Source organism: Protopterus annectens, chromosome 2.part0, assembly GCF_019279795.1.
Source record: "Protopterus annectens isolate FY-2018-M chromosome 2.part0, PAN1.0, whole genome shotgun sequence".
NCBI classification, from domain to species: domain Eukaryota; kingdom Metazoa; phylum Chordata; order Ceratodontiformes; family Protopteridae; genus Protopterus; species Protopterus annectens.
Genome location: NC_056728.1, coordinates 491783359 through 491804348, shown reverse-complemented (window position 1 = coordinate 491804348; position 20990 = coordinate 491783359). Strand labels below are relative to the sequence as shown.

The 20990-nt window shown below is 39.4% G+C and overlaps 1 protein-coding gene across 1 annotated transcript in view; it reads right to left on the bottom strand.

Annotated features, from left to right (window-relative positions):
- Positions 1–20990, bottom strand: part of NAA35 (N-alpha-acetyltransferase 35, NatC auxiliary subunit) — a gene marked incomplete in the record, with an annotated part of 1521359 nt that overhangs the window by 1344280 nt on the left and 156089 nt on the right.

Genomic DNA, 20990 nt, shown 5'->3' with positions numbered 1-20990 from the left:
TTTTACTAAATTTCCCCTCATAGATCATCCTGATGATATCCTAATTATTGTAAATCAATTTCCCACCTATAAATATTATTCCCTGCTGAAAGCTGATTTCTCACAAACGTTTAAGCTCAACAGTAGCAGTTTTTGGTGGAATATAAATACATGCCAGCTCAATCTTGCTCCCTTGCCAATAGCCCCTTGCTACCACAAATCTGCCACAACTGCCTTTTTTAGCTATTCTATCATTATTAGAGTCTAACAATCAACATTATTACCACCCTTTTCCTTTGAAAAATATATTCTGCTGAATAGCCATACTGAAATACTTTGTCAAATTTACACATTCTTTTACATACAAATGCATCTCCTACAGCATTGCATTTCCACACTACATTTCTTAGTTTGTCTTCTTTTTATCTATACCTGTAAGGTCATTTACATTCCAAGATAATACAGAGTTGCCATTATGATAGAAACCCATTAGTCCCAGCTATTATTCATGACAGTTCTTCTGAATCTGCATTTCCAACTTATAGCTTATATACACACAGTTTGGTAGGCTCATTTCTTTATACAGTTGTTTCTTCCCTTCTCCATTTAAAACTATATCACATTTTCAAGACTTTTTGCTTTAATGAAAACCCTCAATTTTTTTTTCAGAACCCTATCCCCCATTAACTTAAAACATACAAAATTATGTACATTTTCAACAAATGAAGATTAACCATCCAGAGATCAGCAATTACTGCAAATTAGGTAATGCCTGTGGGTGCAGACATCAATCTAAAATTAAAGTTACCTCTGCTAAACAGCATGTTACAGCCTGTGTTCCCCAATACACTGATTGCCATCTGTTCTGCTTCCACATGTGGAAAACAAAACATATTGCATGCCTTCAGAAAGCATTAACATTTAGCCCTAAGAAAAGCTGCACTGGCTACCTTTAAATAAAACTAAAATGTGCACTGTTCTATTAAATTCATATTTCAAGAATTCAAGAATTAAGGCTGCTGGGGAGGTTGCTACTTCTTATTAAATTAATTTCCTCCAATTTTAGACTATTTTTCACTGAAGTCTTGACAGTGTACCTTTACATTTTGCATTTCTCTCAGCAAAGAATGCTCAGAACTTTTATGAATAATTGCTTGCACCTGAGACACCTAATTTCCAAGTAAACACAGACAGCAATAAAAAAACTTTGCAGATGTTTGAAAGAATCTTTATATATTTCACTCGGAACACAATCTTAGCTGCAGACTTCACATCTCCCACCAAGAGCATTTGCTAATGGGGAAAAAAGCAAGCTAGCAATTTTGCAGATTCAAGAAGCTTAGCATTGTTCATGACTTTCACAGTTTTGTATTATTTTTCAAAACTATTTTCTTAGAAATAAAAATGTCCATAGCTCAAGCAAAGTACATCAATCCAGACACCCACCCTTGAAATAACAAGGGAAATAATTCTACATATAATATAATCATGACACTTTTACACTCCACTCCAACAGCCCGAGATCACATTACATTCACTTTAACATGATTTTGTCCAGCCTTCCATATCTTGTAATCTATACAGGCTTTACACTGTTACAACTAAAAAGTGCTTGCTTACTTTAACATCTAATATATACAGCAGTCACTGAAAAAAAAGTGCCCCAGATTTAAAATACGACTGACAGCACATTATACAGAACTCCTTTACAATACAACAAGCAATTTACACCATACACGGTTTTATAAAATCTTAAAAAGAACAAAACAATTTTACTTACAGTTTTCCTTTTAGTGTCCTAAACATTAACGGCAAAGTGGGGTATATGCTTTACAGTCATCCACATGTTTAACAAAGTCAACATAATTCAGTAAAGACATATTTCACAAATGTGACTGATGCTTTATAGTCTCCCGTTTTACTCACTAATCAGTGTTGCTGGTCTTCTTCCTGATCATCTCCATCTCTCATGACCAAGTTCTGGTTCAGGTCTAAGTTATCCCCATTCTTCTAGTGAACTCCTGCGCTTTATGTCTCTCAAGCATTTTCCTTTGGGATACCAAACAATGTTTCACTGGCAAAGTCCCTCTATGAGATTTATTGCCAGAAAAATGAGAAGCAGAGTCCCCTTCTGCTCACTGGTGCACTCTTTTAGTGAAACTATGTCACCCTCAGCTTGTTCTGCGTATGTCTTTGATCCTACAGGAAACAAAAGATTCTGAAGACCGTGAGATAGAGCAGCTTTAATCCCATACTTGCCGCATTCAACATTCATGGATTCCTGGGATAAATCTGCTTCTCTTCTGCCTACTATACAGTGAAGAAATCATGTTCCACAACCACTCCATTTTCTTTAATCTTAATACTTTTACTTTCTACCACAAATTTGTCAGGATAAACTTTCTGCTGGTATAACTATCTTTACAAACATAGGTACTGGCGCTTTCTCATTGCCAGGTTTTGGGTATACACATGATGCGCCTTCTCAATTAACAAATCTTGCTGTGAAACACCAGTCCAGTTGCTTATCTGAACTTTCATAAAAGAAGGTTTCTCTGACACGGCAGAAAACCTCAGGTTTTCCCTGCTCAATTTTTCTTCCAATTACTACTTTTTGAAACAGCTGAGTAGCCTCCTGTTCAACCAGCGTTTTCTTCATTTCAACTTTTCATTTTTGGACTTAGCACATCTGAATAGCTAGATAAAGCCTATTCTATTTTTCCAATGTTTTGTTATTTGAGTTGATATACTCCTTTAGTACTTCATGTAAATTTAAGCATCTTTGAGTGGATTGGGTCCATTTTTCCACTAAATAAATGTAAGCCAACTTGTGTACGAAAGTTGAAGCGTGAACTACTTTTTGCTGAACAGCTACAGGATTCTCATCAGTTAGTTTTCTCTTCTCCTTTTCTTGTTGATTTTATCTCAGGTTCTTCAAATTTCTTCTTTAATGGCATACAGGCCGTGTAATTAATACCAGTAATTACAATTTATCCAAACAGACTTTTTCTATCAATTTCTGTTTTCACACTGGGACAGTACCTGAAACTGCTATTATAGAGCTTACGAGAATTTTGGGGAAAATAATCAGGTTTCAACAGGGAATATTACTTATGGGGGGACTGGAACATGATTTACAATGGTAAGGATGTTACCTGGGGCCTAGAAGGGAAAATATAGCAAATGGTAGATTTCTGAAGAAATTTATGAAAATATTTGGCATGAAAGACATAAATCCAGTAGTAGGAACTTCGGAGAGAATTTATATATTAATCTTCATGGTACAATAACTGGGCTGTATTAGCCAGAAATAATATTTCACATGAACATGTGCATTTAATTGAAATCTTCAACACAGATCCAATAACTATTTCAGAATATTCGCCAATAACAACTACAATAAAAGTGTGGTAATGAAGTATAAATGAGATACTGGAGCTTCTCCATTTACCTGTTAAAGACAGGAATTTAAGGAATGTGTAGCTGAAATGATTCTAGCATTATTAGGGATGACAGAAATTTCTTCAGAGCTTCTAGCTTACGAGTGGGATAAAACAAAAGTGGAGTTTAAAAATGGGGTAAAAATAAAAGAAAAAGATTTGGTTAAGAACAAGAATTATTTAAAAGGGGATGACAATGGCTAAAGTACTACAAAATAAGGGGAATCGCACAGAACAAGAAGGGGCGCACCTGCAGAGTGTTTAAGAGAAAATACAGTGGTATATGGCTAATATGCATGCATTTAGAAAGAATTTTGTTAAGCACCCGTTTCTGATAACTCTAGGGCACAAAAACCTTTAGCACAACAACTTGGGCAACAGAAAGTAGAAAGGGTTATTGCCAAACTTAGGGAACCTATAACAAGAAAAATAAGCAGACATCTTGGAGAGGTATTAGAGATATTTCATAAATGTTACGAAAATCTGTATAAAACAGGGTAATGTGGAAAACAAGAAAAAACACAAATGGTCTCACTTATGGAAGACTTAGCTAAGCCAAGGTTAGAGACGGATGAGGCTCAACAAAACAGTTAATATAGGAGATGAGATACAAAAATTGTGACATATCAATCTGCAGGAAAGTCTCCACGAATAGATTGTATTCATGTCAAAATCTGAAAGCTAGAAGGGAAGTAATAAAAGATCTGGAAGATTTTGTTTAACTATTTTACAAAAGTGGTAAGCATCATCATGGAAGAAAGCTGTGATATAATACTTAAAGATGGTAAAAACCCATCAGACCCAGCTTCATATAGGCCCATTTCAATTTTAAATAGGATTACAAAGTGTTTACATCGATAATAGCAAAACAATGGCAAAGGTGCTGCCAAAATTGATAGATATGGATCAATGTGGTTTTGTGGAGGGGAGGCAAACATTTGATAACATTAATAGAACAATGACCCAGAGGGAAGTAGAATGTAAGAAAATACCACTGCTGTTGGTGGGTCTTGATGGAGAAAAAACATCTGACAGAGTAAGCCAGGTTTTATCAGCAGGGCAATGGAAGCATTTCCATTCCCCGATACAATAAAAAGGTTAATTAGAAGGATATATGAAGGGTCAGAGGGAAAAATTAAAAGTGTGAGGTTTCCTCTGATAATTTACGCCTGAAAAAAGGAACCAGGCAGGAGTATCCTCCTTCCCCTTTGTTATTTGAATCATATTTAGAGCCCCTGGCAAAGAAAATAAGGAACTCAGAAATTCAATGATATAATTGGTACGGTAATCAAGAAAAGTTGGCTTTATTTGCAAACAATATTATTTTGTACCTAATAAAACCAGAAATGGACATCTCAGTGTTGTAGAACATTCTGATACAGTTTCAAGCCTTTTCTGGATATACAATTAATGAAGACAAAACAAAGGCTATAGCTGTAAACTATGTACCCAAACACATGAATTGCTTCACCAATACCCATATTTAGGAAATGACACTAGAGTCAGTGGTTTAACAGGTAACACAGCTATATTTGGTGCAGAAGGTTGTGAGTTCTATTCCTATATAAAACAGATGTTTGGGGTTGGGGGCTTGGTATAATGGATAAGGTGTTTAACTTACAGATGCAAGGTATAGGGTTTGATTCACACCTCTGAAAGGGAAATTGGCTAAGCCTAAAATGGCCCACAAAGGCAACTAGCCTAGTACTTATCTATGATAAAATTATGTATTTAGGACTACACGTTAAAAAGGATTCTGCTGTGGCATCTAAGGATATGTGGGAAGAGACTAAACAAAAGATAGTAAAAAGAAACCTAAGAAACTGGAAGCTCTTTTTGGACAGTAACTAAAGAATTGAAGGATTTTATCTCTGAGGGGAACAAGGCAAGGGTCAAACAGGATAAATTGATCCTTACTACAGAACAAAGTTATTTCGCATTACTTGATCTAATGGGATATTTTAGAGCTACACATCTAAGACTCATATAAATAATTCGAGAAGAAAACTATAATTCAATGTGGAAAGGGATGATAATAATGAACCGGGGGTGGAGGATCAAGAAATAAGTAGAAAGAGAATTTTGGATGCAGATTATTAAGAACAGCAACTGCCATACAGAATATTATATTCATAAAGTAGCACAAAATATGCTAAAATCTAAATCAGCACGAGAATGGAGAAAGGAGGTTCTGCCAATAAGGATGACTGGAATTAGGGCTACATAGAATAAACAAGAGGGGGCTGGAATTTATTGGAGAAAACTGGCAAAGGAACCAAGTTATTGGGAGCAAATAACTAGAGAGGGAAAGGTAATAGAATGGGAAGAGGCCAAGAAGACATTTGGACTGTAGACTAGAGATTGCCTTATCAGGTATTGATATCATAGTATACGCAAAGAGAAATGGATAGGGGTATCCTAAGTTAAAGACCTCCTCTGGTAGTTTTTTTTTTTTAAATCTAGAAAAGAAGCTGCTGTTAAAAAAGGGATAAGTAGTAAGGCATATAACATATTGTATGACAACTATATGAATCAATCAGCAAATGTTAGAAAAGATCAGAAGAGAGACTGGATAAGCAATTCATAGAAGGACATGTATATGGCTCCCAAACACACAACAAAATCCAGAAGATTTAGGATTTTTGTTTGCAAGTGTTTGCAAAGATATTTTATATACCCCAAGCAGACTCCAATTAATTTCTCCTTGGGTAAATGGCAAATGTAGGTGCGACAAGGAAGAAAGAGGCAATTGGGAATATATGTTTTGGGAATGTAATGAGTTGACAGACTTTAAAAATTCCCTACAGAGCACTCTGTCAGAAATATTCGCTGAGCACATAAGTATAACTAAGGAAATTATTTTTGACCGGCAACACAGGATCTGAACTGCTTAGACATAGTAAAGCCTTACTAAGTTTAATTCTGGTGGCTACAAAAAAAAAGCAATTACTAGAAAATGCAAATCAAAATCTAAACTAAATGTATGTGAAGTAGTGAATATTGTAACAGAGATAGAAGACAAAGTGGGATCTTTAGAAAAGGGAAGGAGCAAATTACTTAGAAAAAATGGAAAATGTGGGAAAAGTACATGTAGAATATTACAGGAGGAGTGAGGTTTAAGGGAAGGCAGGAATTCCTCAATTTATATAATGTTGGATTGATAACTGTATAAAAGAATACACGTGATGTAAAATGCTTGTAACAGAGAACATGTTAAGATTTATTTTCTTTAATTTAAATGCATGTCTGACTATGTGCTGACTGATAATTCAATAAAGGTGTTAAAAACAAAGTAAATCTGCAGGTGATTATGTGCAGTTAAGCAAATAACTAGCAAAGTCAAGTAAGTTATGATGTTTGCTATAAGTTTAACCTAGAATCTTTGCAAGGTAACATCACACAAACCATTATATACAGTTTCCAGTACAGAATTTCAGCTTATGCTACAGCCAAACTGCAGCAACACTGGTTAAAGATGTTAGTCATCAAAAAGAGGAAACGTACATATATACATTTTAATCAATATTCTATACACTATAAAAAACTTGTCAGGCAACTTTGGGCTCGAGGAACCCGCGATGATAAAGAAAACTTCTGCTCTGATCTTTCCAGCTTTGCTTTAAATGGGTGCTGAAATCAGAACACCTCAATGATAAATTCACCATGACGGAGTTAGATAAGCAGGTCCATTCTTACTAACAGCAGAGTTACTTTCATCGGGCATTATGCAGCATGGTATCTAAAACTTTCCCAGGCTACTAAACCTCTCCCATTTATCCATTAGTGCAACAAAAAGTAAAGCTGTGTACACTTACCATAAATGTAGATGTTCGAGTGTATTCACTGTTGCAGTCATTACATTTTGGTAATCTGAGGTTGCCCTCAGTCGGCCTGAATAACAAAGTCTTGGGTCCTGCGTCAGTTGTTGTCTCCTCTTCCATGATGTCAGGGGTATAAAAGATGCAGCCGACAACATTTTATTCAGTTTTTCTTGCCCCAGATGTCAGTTGCCCCAAACGGGGAGCAAAAAAAAAAAATATATATATATATATATATATATATATATATATATATATATATATATATATATATATAGATATAGATATATACATATACAGATATATATATATATAGATATATATATACATATACACACACTTTTAGCAACATAAACTTTACCTTCATCTAAAAGCAAATATACCACAAAGGCTTTAGAACATAGTGAAAGAAAGAGAAGTTACAGAAAAGGGGGATGGCGGGTGGGTAACCCGGACTGCAACAGTGAATACACTCGAACATCTACATTTATGGTAAGTGTACACAACTGTACTATGTTCTTTGTGTTTCACTGTTGCAGTCATTACATTTGGGTAGAATCCCAAAGCTATGGATGGGAGGATGGAACTAAATAGCATTAGGAAAGTTTATAAGGCCCTGCAGAACTGCAGTGGCAAAGCCTGCCCTGGATTTGGAGAAGAGAGGCAAATGATAATGCTTTGTGAAGGTATAAACAGAGTAGCAGCTTCTAGAATGTCTTTGGTTGGAACTCCTCTGAGAAAAGCTGCCGAGGTAGAGGCAGCCCTGGTGGAATGTGACCTGATCCCCTTGGGCACAGGTTTACCATGGCGCAAATAGCAGAAACAAATGCAGTGGCTTATCCACTTAGAAATAGTCCGCTTTGATATAGCCTTCCCCTCTGATCCTGCAGCAAATGCCACCAGTAGTTGCTCAGACTTTCTTAGAGATTTGGTCCTGTTTAAGTGGAATCTTACTTGTCTGTGTACGTCCAATGAATGCAGAATCCGCTCCCCTTTGTTCTGCGGATTTGGGTACAATGTTGTTAGGTAAATTGTTTGGTTAAGAGCCACACTGGATACCACCTTAGGCATAAAAGAAGGACTAGTCCTGGGGGACACCCTGTCCAGGTAAAATGTAATAAAAGGCTCCACAGCCATGAGAGCCTGTAGTTCTGAAACCCTTCTTGCTGAAGTGATTGCCAAGAGGAAAGCTGTTTTGCAAGATAAAAATTTTACATCCGCAGTAGCTGCTGGTTCAAAAGGTGGCAGGGTGAGTTTTTCCAGCACAAAATTGAGGTCCCATGCAGGAGTTGGTGATCTTCTAGGAGGCCTAACATTTTTGGCCCCTCTAAGATACTGTTTAAGCATAGGATAAGGAAAAGAGGGGAGGCTCCATGTTGTAATGAGCCGAGATGGCAGAGGCATGGATTTTTATTGAAGAAAAAGATAGGCCCTTGTCAAGCATCTCAGTCAGATATTGTAAAATCTGAGGGATAATGGGCTTTGCTGTGTCCGTTCCTTGTGCTTGGTTCCAAGCACAGAATCTCTTCCATTTATCAGCATAAGACTTTCTAGTACTAGGCCTTCTGGCTTCCAAAATGACATCCATCACAGATTTACTGAGAGGTGTTGTTTGAATAATTAAATGATCAGCCATGCTGCAAGGTTCAGATTTTGGAGCAGAGTGTGCAGAATTTGATTGTTCTGCTGAGACAGTAGATGAGGTATTTGAGGCAAGTACCAAGGAGGAAGTTGAGAACTATTCCTTAAAATTGGGTACCATAGCTGGTGAGGCCAGTCCGGAGCAACTAGGATCATTTTTGGTTTTTCCTGTCTGATCTTTAGTAAGACCTTGGAGAGCAGAGGCAGAGGGGGAAAGGCAAAGACTGATAGGTTTTTCCAACTGAAGGATAGGGCATCCGCTTTCCATGCTTGTCTGTGATAAGTCCTTGTGCAGAATTTGTCCAGTTGATAATTTTGAGGAGAGGCAAATAGATCTATGTCTGGGCTCCCCCATTTCTGTGTTAATATGCTGAAGATTTGTGGATCCAGTTTCCACTCATGTGGGTCCATTAGATTTCTGCTTTGGTCGTCTGCCAGAGTATTTTGTTTTCCTGGCAGGAATTGAGCTTGAAGATGTATTTGGTAAGTCAAAGCTGTGTTCCACAATGCCATGGCTAGTCTGCAAAGGGGGTAGGAATGTGTACCCCCCCTGCTTGCTTATGTACCACATAACCGTGATGTTGTCCGTCTTTATCGGTAGTTGTCCTGGATGAAGTAAGTCTTTGAAGGCTGTAAGAGCATTATGAACAGCTAGCATCTCTTTCTGGTTGATATGCAGATGCATTTGTTTTGGGCTCCATTTGCCCTGAATGCATCTCCCTGCCAGGTAGGCCCCCCCAAGCATAGTCTGATGTGTCTGTAGTTAGGGTTTGAGTGGCAGGAGGTAGAGTGAATGACAGTCCTTGTTTTGGTGACATGTCTCTGCCCACCAAAGAAACTCCTGTTGGAGGCAGGGAATGAGAGGAATCATTGTTTCCAGACTGTGACAATGTTGACTCCATAAGCTTTTTAGGTACCACTGAAGTTTCCTCATATGCAGTCTCGCATATGGAATTAGTATAATGCAGGATGCCATGAACCCCAAAGCCTGCAGAATTTGTCTTGCAAATAATTTGTTTTTTGTTGCCATTTGTTTGAAGTATGTTGCCAGTTGCCTTTGTTTGTCTGGCGTAAGGTAAGCCATCTGGGCAGTTGTATTCAAGCTTGCACCCAGGAATGTAATTATTTGAGAGGGTACCAGTTGGGATTTCTTTTCATTTATTGTGTACCCTAGGCATGTTAGAAGCCTTTTTACAAACACCAGATGTTGAAGAAAAGTGTCCTTGTTCTTTGCTTGAATGAGACAGTCGTCCAGATAAGGATGTATGCTTCTTTGCCTGCAGAAAGCAATTACTGGTGCCAGGCACTTTGTAAAGACCCTGGGCGTAGTAGATAAGCCAAAGGGCAGTGCAGAGAATTGGTAATGCAAAAAACCTGCCTTGAAGCGGAGGTATCTTCTGCACGATTCCCTTATTGGGATATGCAGGTATGCCTCTTTTAAGTCTAGAGTCACTAACCAAGCGTTCCTGCCTAGCATAGGCAGTAGCTGTTGCAAGGTCAGCATTTTGAATTTTGGAATATCCAGGAATGTGTTCAAAATCGATAAGTCCAGTATAGGATGCCAGGCATTGTCTTTTCTGGGTACCAGGAAAAGTCTTGAATAAAAACCTTGCACTTTTTCCTTTTCTGGTACTGGTTGAATAGCCCCCATATCCATGAGGGACATAACTTGTTTCTGTGCCTCTGCCCACTGATTCTGTAGCAGATCTGGCTAACCGTTTAGAATTGGCAAAGTAGGGAAATGAAATCTGTACCCCTGGGATACTGTGCTTAATATCCACTTGTCCTGGGTAATTAATTGCCAATTTTGAGCATGAAGTGCTAATCCCCCCCCCCAAGGGGGCTGCCAAAAGATAAGTGCTTGATGAAGGTAAAGGGAAGTCATTGAGACTGCTTACTGTAGGTTTGTGCTTTGTTTCCTCCAGATTTGGAGGTGGAGGCACCCCATTGCTTTGACCTGTAAGAACCCTGTGATTGGTATGTAGAGCCTTTTGAGCACCTGGATTTGCCTTGAGTGGCTCTGTTGGACACAGGAAAGGACCAATTTTTTGTAGGCCAGTGCTTACAGAACCTGGGTGGCTGCACTTGCAAGAAATCTTTTACAGTTTGAATATATTTAGCTTTGTCTTCCATTTTCTTTAAAACATCTTCTGCCTTATTACCAGAGTATCATGCTGCAAGGGGGCATCCAACAATTTAGCTTTAACATGATCAGGCAGATTTTGCTCCTTGAGCCAGGCATGCCTTCCAATCACAGATCCAGTAACTGTGGCCCTGCAAGAGGCCCCCAAGGAATCAAAACCACATTGCAAAGTATGCTTTCCAACTTGTTCTGCTGAATGCAATAATTCCCGTAATTCTTTATTTTCCACACAATCAGAAATCAACATAATTTTCTGTTTCAATAAGCCCACAACATGCTGCTGATATTTAAGCATATGAAACTGGCAGTTTAAGGTACTAATTGCCAAGGTTGCAGACGTATAAACCTTCTTTCCCCATCTACCCAGCGCCCTGGAATCTCTATCAGAGGGGGTAGGGTTTTTGGCTGTAGAGGCCTTTACACCTTTGGGACCCTGTGAGATAGTCTCAGGATCAGCAGCAGGATTTTTGAATAGAAATTTGTGGGAGTCAGGAACCCTGTAATATCTGTCTGACTTACTAGGAGCCGGAGGCAGGGAATCAGGAGCCATGCTTGACTCCGAAAATACATCATCAACAATGTCTAATACAAGAGGTATTGCCAAAGGCCTATGCTGAGGAAGAAGAAGGAAATCCCTAAGCCTCTTTTTTGATTCAGAGAAATCCTGACTCTCCCAGTGAAAATGTTCCCTTAAAGTATGCAAGGTTTCTCCAAAAGAGTAATCCTCCGGAGTAGATGCAGATGGGATGGGATGGGATTCTTCTGCATCAGAATCCTCATAGGGTGGAATAGAAAATTCCTGATCAGAACAGGAATCAGAAGAAATAGAAAACTGATCTGAATATTCATAATCAGTGCCTTGCCTAGGCCTCTTAGCAGGGGGGGGGGGGTGGGGGGGTTGGGAACCCCTGATCAAGGTAATTAAGTCTTCAGCCATTTTGATCATCTGTTTTTTAAGCATAGGGCCCTGAGCATGTGGCTCATTTTTTTAGACATAGAAGATGTTTTTGATCTTGTTTTAGAAGCTGGTGTCGGTTTTATATAAAAATGTTGAGGTTTGAAAACACCCTCAGAAGCCAGTGCCTGCTCAGCGGTTCCGGACCTATCTGAGGGAGAGACATATGCGGGCTCAATACTCTGGGAATCTCGCGGCTTACCGGACTCCACATGGGTCTCGGTAGAGGCCTGCGACTCAAAAGGTGCAGGTATCAGGGGCTGCAAAAGCGCCTCACTGAGTACCGGTGAACCGGCGACAGGCTTAGCAGAAGTTTCGTCATTGGTTTTAGACCTCAACGGTCTGTTTCTGTCTTTTTCTTTGCGTTTTTTGTGAACTCCAGTAGTCGGATTGCTAACCGACGAGATTTCAGGGTAATTAAATCTTGATCCAAAATATTTAGAAGCAAAAATATATCAACGCTTAATAGTGCATTGGTTAAATCTAGCACAAAACCGACAGCAAGGCATGTTATGATCTGGGCCTAGGCAAGGAATACAGTAGAAATGAAAATCCTTATGAGGTATTTGCTTCCCACAAGTAATGCAATTATTAACTTTTACTGACATCGGTAAGAAGCAAGAAAAAGTTTCCCCAACGGGGTACTTTGCTTTAGTTGAAGACTTTGGTTCTGAAACTCGAATGTGAAAATTTCAGGAGTCAGCCGACCGGCACTTGCGAACTGCTTCTGCTTCGGGCACCGCCCAGCAAGAAAGACTGAATAAAATGTCATCGGCTGCATGTTTTATACCCCTGACGACCTGACTTCATGGAAGAGGAGACAGCAATGACGCAGGACCCAAGACTTTGTTACTCAAGCCGACCGAGGGCAACCTGCCAGCAGATTACCCTAATGTAATGACTGCAACAGTGAAACACGAAGAACATCAAGATGTTCCACTTCAAATCTCTAAAATGTTGCACAAAAGGACAGTGCACAAAACAGCCGTTTAGACCACAACATCTAAAAGAAGACAATCATGGATGAGTATCTTACTGAGTTTGGATCTGCTTAGCCACTTTTATAGTAAGTACATAACTTTCACATCTGGTACTAGAAGGGCCACCTTTGGTAACTACAGGACAAAGTCCCAAGCTCATCTTCAGAGGTGGTCTCCTTCATGGGGACATAACTGTGATTACTACAGCTCCAAAAGAAGACCTGGACCTAGGCATCATATCCAGCACCAATGTTTTGCAATATTATTCAGTAAGAACTATGTAGCTGCTACACAATATTATCCAAGGCTGTATTATGGAAGTAGGATTGGGAGGTGGCCACGGCTCTAGTGGAATGAGACCTAGGATTATAGGGCATGGATTTATTATGGTTTTCACAGCAGAATTTGACACAGCCAACTATTAAGCTAGAATAACCTTAAGACATTTATTTACAATGAAATGTTGTTACAGAACGATATAACCAAACTGAAAGACTCCACTGAATGATTTGTTTTGTCCACAGACAGCCTGTATTTACAAGGCAATAAATATTCTCCTTTGTTGGAAAAATTATAAAATAAAATAACTGGACTATAAACTGTCAAGTTCAAGTCAAAGGCTACTACTGGCACGCAAGAAGGAATCTGAATGTACATAAACTTATCCCTGCAGCACAATAAGCAAGGCCTTTAGCTCAAACACGACTTGTTGGTCAAAAATTCTTCTGGATGTTATATATACAACCAGAAAAAAGCTTTCCAAGACAAAAGTTCAACTCAGTCATGGCAGCTGGTTCAAATGGGGGTGAATGAGTTTTTCCAATGCAAAACACCAACCCAACAAAGGAAGAGGATCCATGAGTGTGGGTCTTGTATGAAACGTACCCTTCAGTAAAGTCTTGCACACACAATTTGAGCACTGATGGAAATTCAAAACAACAGCACAGTACACCTTACTAGAAGAATAACTGAAGTCTGTATGAATATTTTTATACCAACAATCACACACTAACAGGACACATGCAGTAGAAGGATCTAGGCTCTTTGATGAAGCCCATGTAAGGAAGAAAAGTCTACATGCTTCTCATTGGGTTTCTGTGCAGAAGTGAGAATCTGGACTACCCTAAAAGGTAGACAGGAACTTTGGTCATTAGTGGAACAGGAGAATTAAAAGTCAGAAATACGATGTAGACCTCCGGATGGAGCGTGGCCGAAGGATGCATTAGAAGGGTCCAAAAGGGTCAAGGCAGACAAGCTTTTCTAATACATATGATCTGAGTAGTCCAAGTAGTCTGCGGCTACCACTCCACACATACAGTATAAGAAGGACTCAGTACTGCAAACTAAACAAGGATATACATTTTGAGCCTCAGGAGCAGGAGCACACTCAAGCAAATCTGCAGTCTGCGGCTACCACTCCACCCATATAGTATAAGAAGGACTCAGTACTGCAAACTAAACAAGGATATACATTTTCAGCCTCAAGAGCAGGGTCAGTCCACCCAGGCATTCTACTTGTATGTTTTATGAGAGTAAAGCTATTACATTAGCAGTATTTCTTAGTAGTTCTCAGCGTGCTAATAAAACTGACTGTTGTAGCCTTGTGTGTCCCCCCCCACAGCTAGTACAGTAATCCTAACTGTCCAATAGACAGTATACATTTAATTCAGATCCCTATAACTAAATTAACCATCAAGCAGCCCTCTCAGTGCTTTCTGCCTTAGTTTGTATCACTTGGAGGCCCACCTGTTTATTTGCATCTCCATACATTCCCCTTCATTGCTAATGTACCTCCCTACTCTAATCTGTGCACAACCTGGTTACTAATCAGCAAGTCAATGTGAAGACACACTCCCAACCTTAACAAACTTTGCTGTCTCTTCTCCCCTTCATTTTACAGGTAGTTTGAATTATTACTTATCCCTCTGAGGCCTTCATTGATTTCCACTGATTGCCTCTATGTTTTTTTTTGCATTCCACCTGGTTTACACCCCTTGTGCTATCTCCCTCTTCCAATACTAAGTCTATATTAGACTCCTGCTGAGCATGGAGCCATCTTTAAATTTCTAGTCTCCCACCAGGACACAAGTGCTCTTCAGCAATTACATTCTGCTTGCTGGTAAGCCATTAGACCTCAGGAATTTGTTTCAAGTGCTCAGATTTGTAAGTAATGCTTACTTTTTGCTGTATTTGGATCTATACAACTAGTATTCATTTTTCTGATTCCTGACTACTGATCTGCTTATTTGTTTATTGAACTGGTTGATTCTGTCATTCAGGAATTGTGTTTTTACTGACATTACCACTGCAGCTATGTTGTCTCTATGCTACTATGATGTACTAAACCTGCTTTTATAACTGTAATGTAAATCTAATTGACTTAATTTTGGAGTTAGAAACAGTATTTAGTACTACAGTTGTCTCTGCAACTGATTCAGCTGTGCTGTTACGTGTTCATTTTCTTTTTTCTTGTATGCACAGAATAATTGGCTGATAAATGTATTGTGCATGATTTATTAACCTGTTTCCAAACTAAGTTATGGCACTGTGATGTGATAACTGTTGAAGCACTCTCAAACTGTAGCAGTCACATCTATTCTCCTGCTTTATCCACACTATCCTCAGAACTGTATATTTTACACCCTCCTATCTCCTCATTGCTTCCTTTGACCTGTCTTTGTCTCCTTCTACTAGCTTCATCCTCTCTTTTTTCTCTCTCTCTTTAGAGCACACTCAAGCAAATCTGCAGCCTGTGGCTACCACTCCACCCATACAGTATAAGAAGAAATCAGTACTGCAAGCTAAACAAGGATATACATTTTGAGCCTCAAGAGCAGGGTCAGTCCACCCAGGCATTCTACTTGTGTGTTTTATGAGAGTGAAGCTATTACATTAGCAGTATTTCTTAGTAGTTCTCAGCGTGCTAATAAAACTGACTGTTGTAGCCTTGTGTCCCCCCCCCCCCCACAGCTAGTACAGTAATCCTAACTGTCCAAAAGACAGTATACATTTAATTCAGATCCCTGTGACTAAATTAACCATTAAGCAGCCCTCTCGGTGCTTTCTGCCTTAGTATGTATCATTTAGAGGCCCACCTGTTTATTTGCATCTCTATACATTCCCCTTCATTGCTAATGTATCTCCCTACTCTAATCTGTGCACAAACTGGTTATTAATCAGCAAGTCAATGTGAAGACACACTCCCAACCTTAATAAACTTTGCTGTCTCTTCTCTCCTTCACTTTACAGGTAGTTTGAATTATTACTTACCCCCTCTGAGGCCTTCACTGATTTCCACTGATTGCCTCTCTGTTTTTTTGCATTCCACCTGGTTTACACCCCTTGTGTATCTCCCTCCCCGAATACTAAGTCTATATTAGACTCCTGCTGAGCATGGAGCCATCTTTAAATTACTAGTCTCCCACCAGGACACAAGTGCTCTTCAGCAATTACATTCTGCTTGCTGGTAAGCCATTAGACCTCAGGAATTTGTTTCAAGTGTTCAGATTTGTAAAGTAATACTTACTTTTTTCTCTTGTCTTGGTGGGCTCTGCCCCGCTCGGGTTCTCTCTGCTCCCCTGCCCTCTATTCCCTCCCACTCACACTACCTCTACATTTATAGTAATTACAGCCACACCCACAACTCACCCTCACATCACCTCCACCAATCACAGCTCCTTAATACATATCACATTATACCACACCAACATGCTCCACACAAAATACACTCAATCACTCTCATTCCCGCTTGGCATTTTTTACATCACCCACACTACTTCCCCATCCACATATAGTGCAACCCTATAATTCCTATTCAGACTCCCCACTTAGAACCAACTTATACTTTTATAACCATGAGTATCACACAACTAAATCTAGTCTGTCTTCTCATAATTCTTTACAACACCACAGGTTATCACTCTAGCAATATCCCTAAACCTAGTAGCACAACACTACATTATGCACTCTCATATACAGACACCACACATTATAATAATATCTGCCCACAACTGTTCATGAATTACATAACAGACCAATTCAGACCTAAACACATATGCTCTCTCATTCCTACTCCAAAAAAACACAATACTTTCTCAAACTCCTCACCAAGCTCCAACATCTGTATCACCATTTTAACAGCAGGCTCACCATAAGTGGGGATAGCCACCCCGACCCAGGCCCAAATCCATCCTGTCCATCACAAACTGCTCCAACACAAATGTCAGAACATAACACCCCCACTTTCTTCATCCCTGGGCAAATCAACAACAGCAGCAAAACCAACCATCTTTTAATGCTAAATATTAATATTAGAAGTATCAAAAATAAAATACCTGAACTCCAGGCCACAATGGCACACTACTCCCCAGACATAGTTGCTTTAACAGAAACCTGGCTAAATAAAAACATAGCTAACTCAGAAGTTCTCCCTACTGGCTACAATATCATTAGACAAGACAGACCACTTCGTAAAGGGGTGGAACTGCCTTACTGTACAAGTCCAACTTAACTGTCCGTCAACTACCAAACTTCTACCCCTCCCCCATTAATTGGGACATACTTATCTCAACTTCAAATTCACCCTAAAAAGGTCATCACCACAATTATGATCTATATTCCACCTGGTAATACACCTGCTAGCCTTGAAGACTTCTTATCCTGGTGTTCTTCCACATACTCACAAGAAACCCTTATTCTGGGGGACTTCAACCTAGATTGCTTCACCTGTATATCAGAACCACCAAGTAATCTAATAAATCTCCATGGCTATCAGCAGCTAGTCCAAATTCCAACTAGATGTGATAAAAAATCTAAAAGGGAATCCATCCTTGACTGGGTCCTAACCAAGAACCCCACATTGTACCCAAACACAGGCAGTCTCCCAGACACCTTAAGTGACCACAACATAATACACTTTATACGTAGTAGAATAAGCATATGCAAAACCACTAACTATATATCCACTAGAAGCACAAAAATGTTCTCTCCTGAGGTCCTCAACACTTTTCTCTGTAACGGTGACTGGACCCCCCCTAAAAACCCTCCCACTTGACTAGGCTGTAGCATATTTCAACAAAACATTTCTACAACACCTAGACACTGTCGCTCCATTGCACAAAATCAAGGTTAGAACCTCTACAAATCCCTGGCTCAGTAAAGAAACCAAACAAATCCTCAAGTCCAGAGACACTGCCTGGCTTTACTATCAAAAAAAACAAAGAAACACAAAGCCTAACTAAGTACCAAGAACTGTGCAACCGTGCAAAAAAATGCATTAGGCTGGACAAAAAGTCCTACTACACAACATTACAAACTAAATACCAACACAACCCCCCAAAATTTTGGAAAAATGTAAACCAGCTACTAAAATCCACCCAAAAGGCTACCTCCACACCAACCACCCCTGACACTAAAGTTCCCATGGAAACACAATTCAACTCCCACTTTGTGAACTCAATTCTATCCTTAGTATCACAGGACAGTTCCTTCCTCACTATCCCCCCCAACACAAATAACACTAATACAAGCTTTACCCTCAAAACAGTTTCCACCACTTCAATCAAACTAAAAACCTCATCAACAGCAGCCGACCTACTCCCCAGCTATTTCTTGAAACTTACAGCAGATGCTATTGCTATCCCAGTCTCCACTCTCATAAACAGATCAATTGTTGAAAACTATGTGCCCAAACTCTGGAAAATATCCTATGTTATACCCATACATAAAGGCGGACCTCCACTGAACTTAATAACTACAGATCCATTGCTTTACTCTCCCCCCTGCCAAAATCCTAGAAAAATGCAGCCATACCCAGATGCTAAACTATCTCTTAGACAGCAACATCCTGTCACCTACTCAGCATGGTTTCAGACCTGCCCAAAGTACCACTACAGCCCTCCTCTGCTTCACAGACACAGTAAACCATCTCAAAAATGAAGGCCTACAGGTGTCAACTCTTTTTTTGGATATGTCCAAAGCATTTGAAACAGTCTCACACCAAATCCTGCTAAACAAACTAAACCAATATCACCTATCAAATTCCACTCTTACCTGGTTCCAAAGCTACTTAACTGGCAGGTACCAAGCTGTGAAATGGGAAAATTCTCTCTCTCCTCAATTCCCATAACTACAGGAGTCCCACAGGGTTCAATCTTAGGACCACTACTATTCACAGTCTTCACAAATGACCTCAATACCTCCACACAGCATGCATCTATCATTCAGTATGTTGATGACACTACCTTAATCTGTGCTGCACAAAACATTCCCACCCTCCTGTAAACAATTCAACTAGCATTCTCTGACATTGAAAACTACCTTACCAAAGCCCAACTTATCCTCAAATCCAAAGAAAACTCAGCTTATGACTATAACCAGTTCTAACAAAAACACTGATAACAGTCAATTCACTATCTACTCCACAAATACTACTCCAATCACTCCAGTGGCACAGGCTAAGCTATTGGGAATAACCATAGACTCCCACCTAACATTTGATAGTCATCTCAACTTAACAATTAAAAAAGTACATGCCAAACTGGGATCACTCTACTGTATCAAACCATTTCTTACCAACAACACAAGATCAGCCATTGCTCGCTCCCAAATTCTATCCACCCTACTCTATGCATCTCCCATTCTGACTAACCTCAACAAAACTGAACTAAGCAAAATGGAAGCCTGCTATAACAGAATTGCCCATTTTGCTGCAAATTGCTCATATAGAACTCATCACTGTACTGCTTTGAGACAGCTCCACTGGCTTGAACTGCCCAACCTCCTAACTTACGATTAGCTCTGCCTCTGTCATTCTATCTATTACCTCCCCAATAAGTGTCCTGCCCTCAAATACCTAGTACAACATCACTCAGCCAAAAGGCCTCTTAGATCATCAAGCAAACCACTACTAGAAGTCACCAACAGCTACAATAGCTTTGGAGACACACTATATAGTACTTCAGTGGCTAAAAAGTGGAACTCTCTCCCCACTAGCATACAAAACACATCATCCAAAGCCTCCTTTAAAAACCTCATTAGGCAACATCTCAAGCAAAGCTGGCAGTGCCATGATTGCTCCCCAGGCTAGTGAAAGCAGATAAGGTACACATACTAAACCTAGAGTATTTGACAATAGTTTTCACTCTTACTCACAAACACTGGCTAATCTACAATGTATGTACTGTACCTGTGTACTATGTATGTATTCTACCTATGTTCCAATTTCAGCTGTACACCACAAATCTATTAATTAGCTTTATTTTTAAATTACCTTTATTTTTAAATTAATATTTTGTTTGTTCTGTCCACTGTAACTGTTGATGTGCCGCATACCACTGTAAAAACATGTCTTTTGTAATTTGTGTGTATACTCATCATGTCTAACTAAATGTATCTGTATTTTTTCTTTGTGGAGCTTTTCTCCCCGGGCCTCTGCTGAAAAAGGGCCTTTTCGGCTCAGTCAGACACCCCAGGTTAACAAATGTAAAAGAAATAAATAAAAGTAGGCGAGGACAAAGCATGTCAATCCCAGAATGGAGATATGAGAATTACAATGGACTAGTGCCGACTGTTTTTTTTAAATAAACCTCAAAAAGAATCAGTGGAAAAGGCCACAAGCATAATGGAAGTGTCAAAGTCCTGGGAGTCATTTCTGGATCACAGTACCCCGAGATACTCTCACTCAACCACAAATAGGAGAATTAGGGAAAATAATTTGCTACATTTTGCAGTGGTTGGGGATGCACCTGATTATAAATAAGGTTTTCTCCAGTGATGAAACAGTTTCTGTGTTACTAATGGAATGAAGGGCCCACACATGTTGCATAAGACAAAGACTGAGCCTGCATGCTCTAGAGCTAGCTACCCTAAGAGAGTGTGGTTTATAATCAGAAAGTTGCTGGCAGACAAAAAAAAAATCTTTCAAAATCTCGCTACCTCGTGAGAAAGGGAAGAATAGGCTACCCTTTGCTTGCAGATATAAAACCACTACCATACTAGCAGTATCATACTTTGGGTAGGGCGTACTTAAGAACT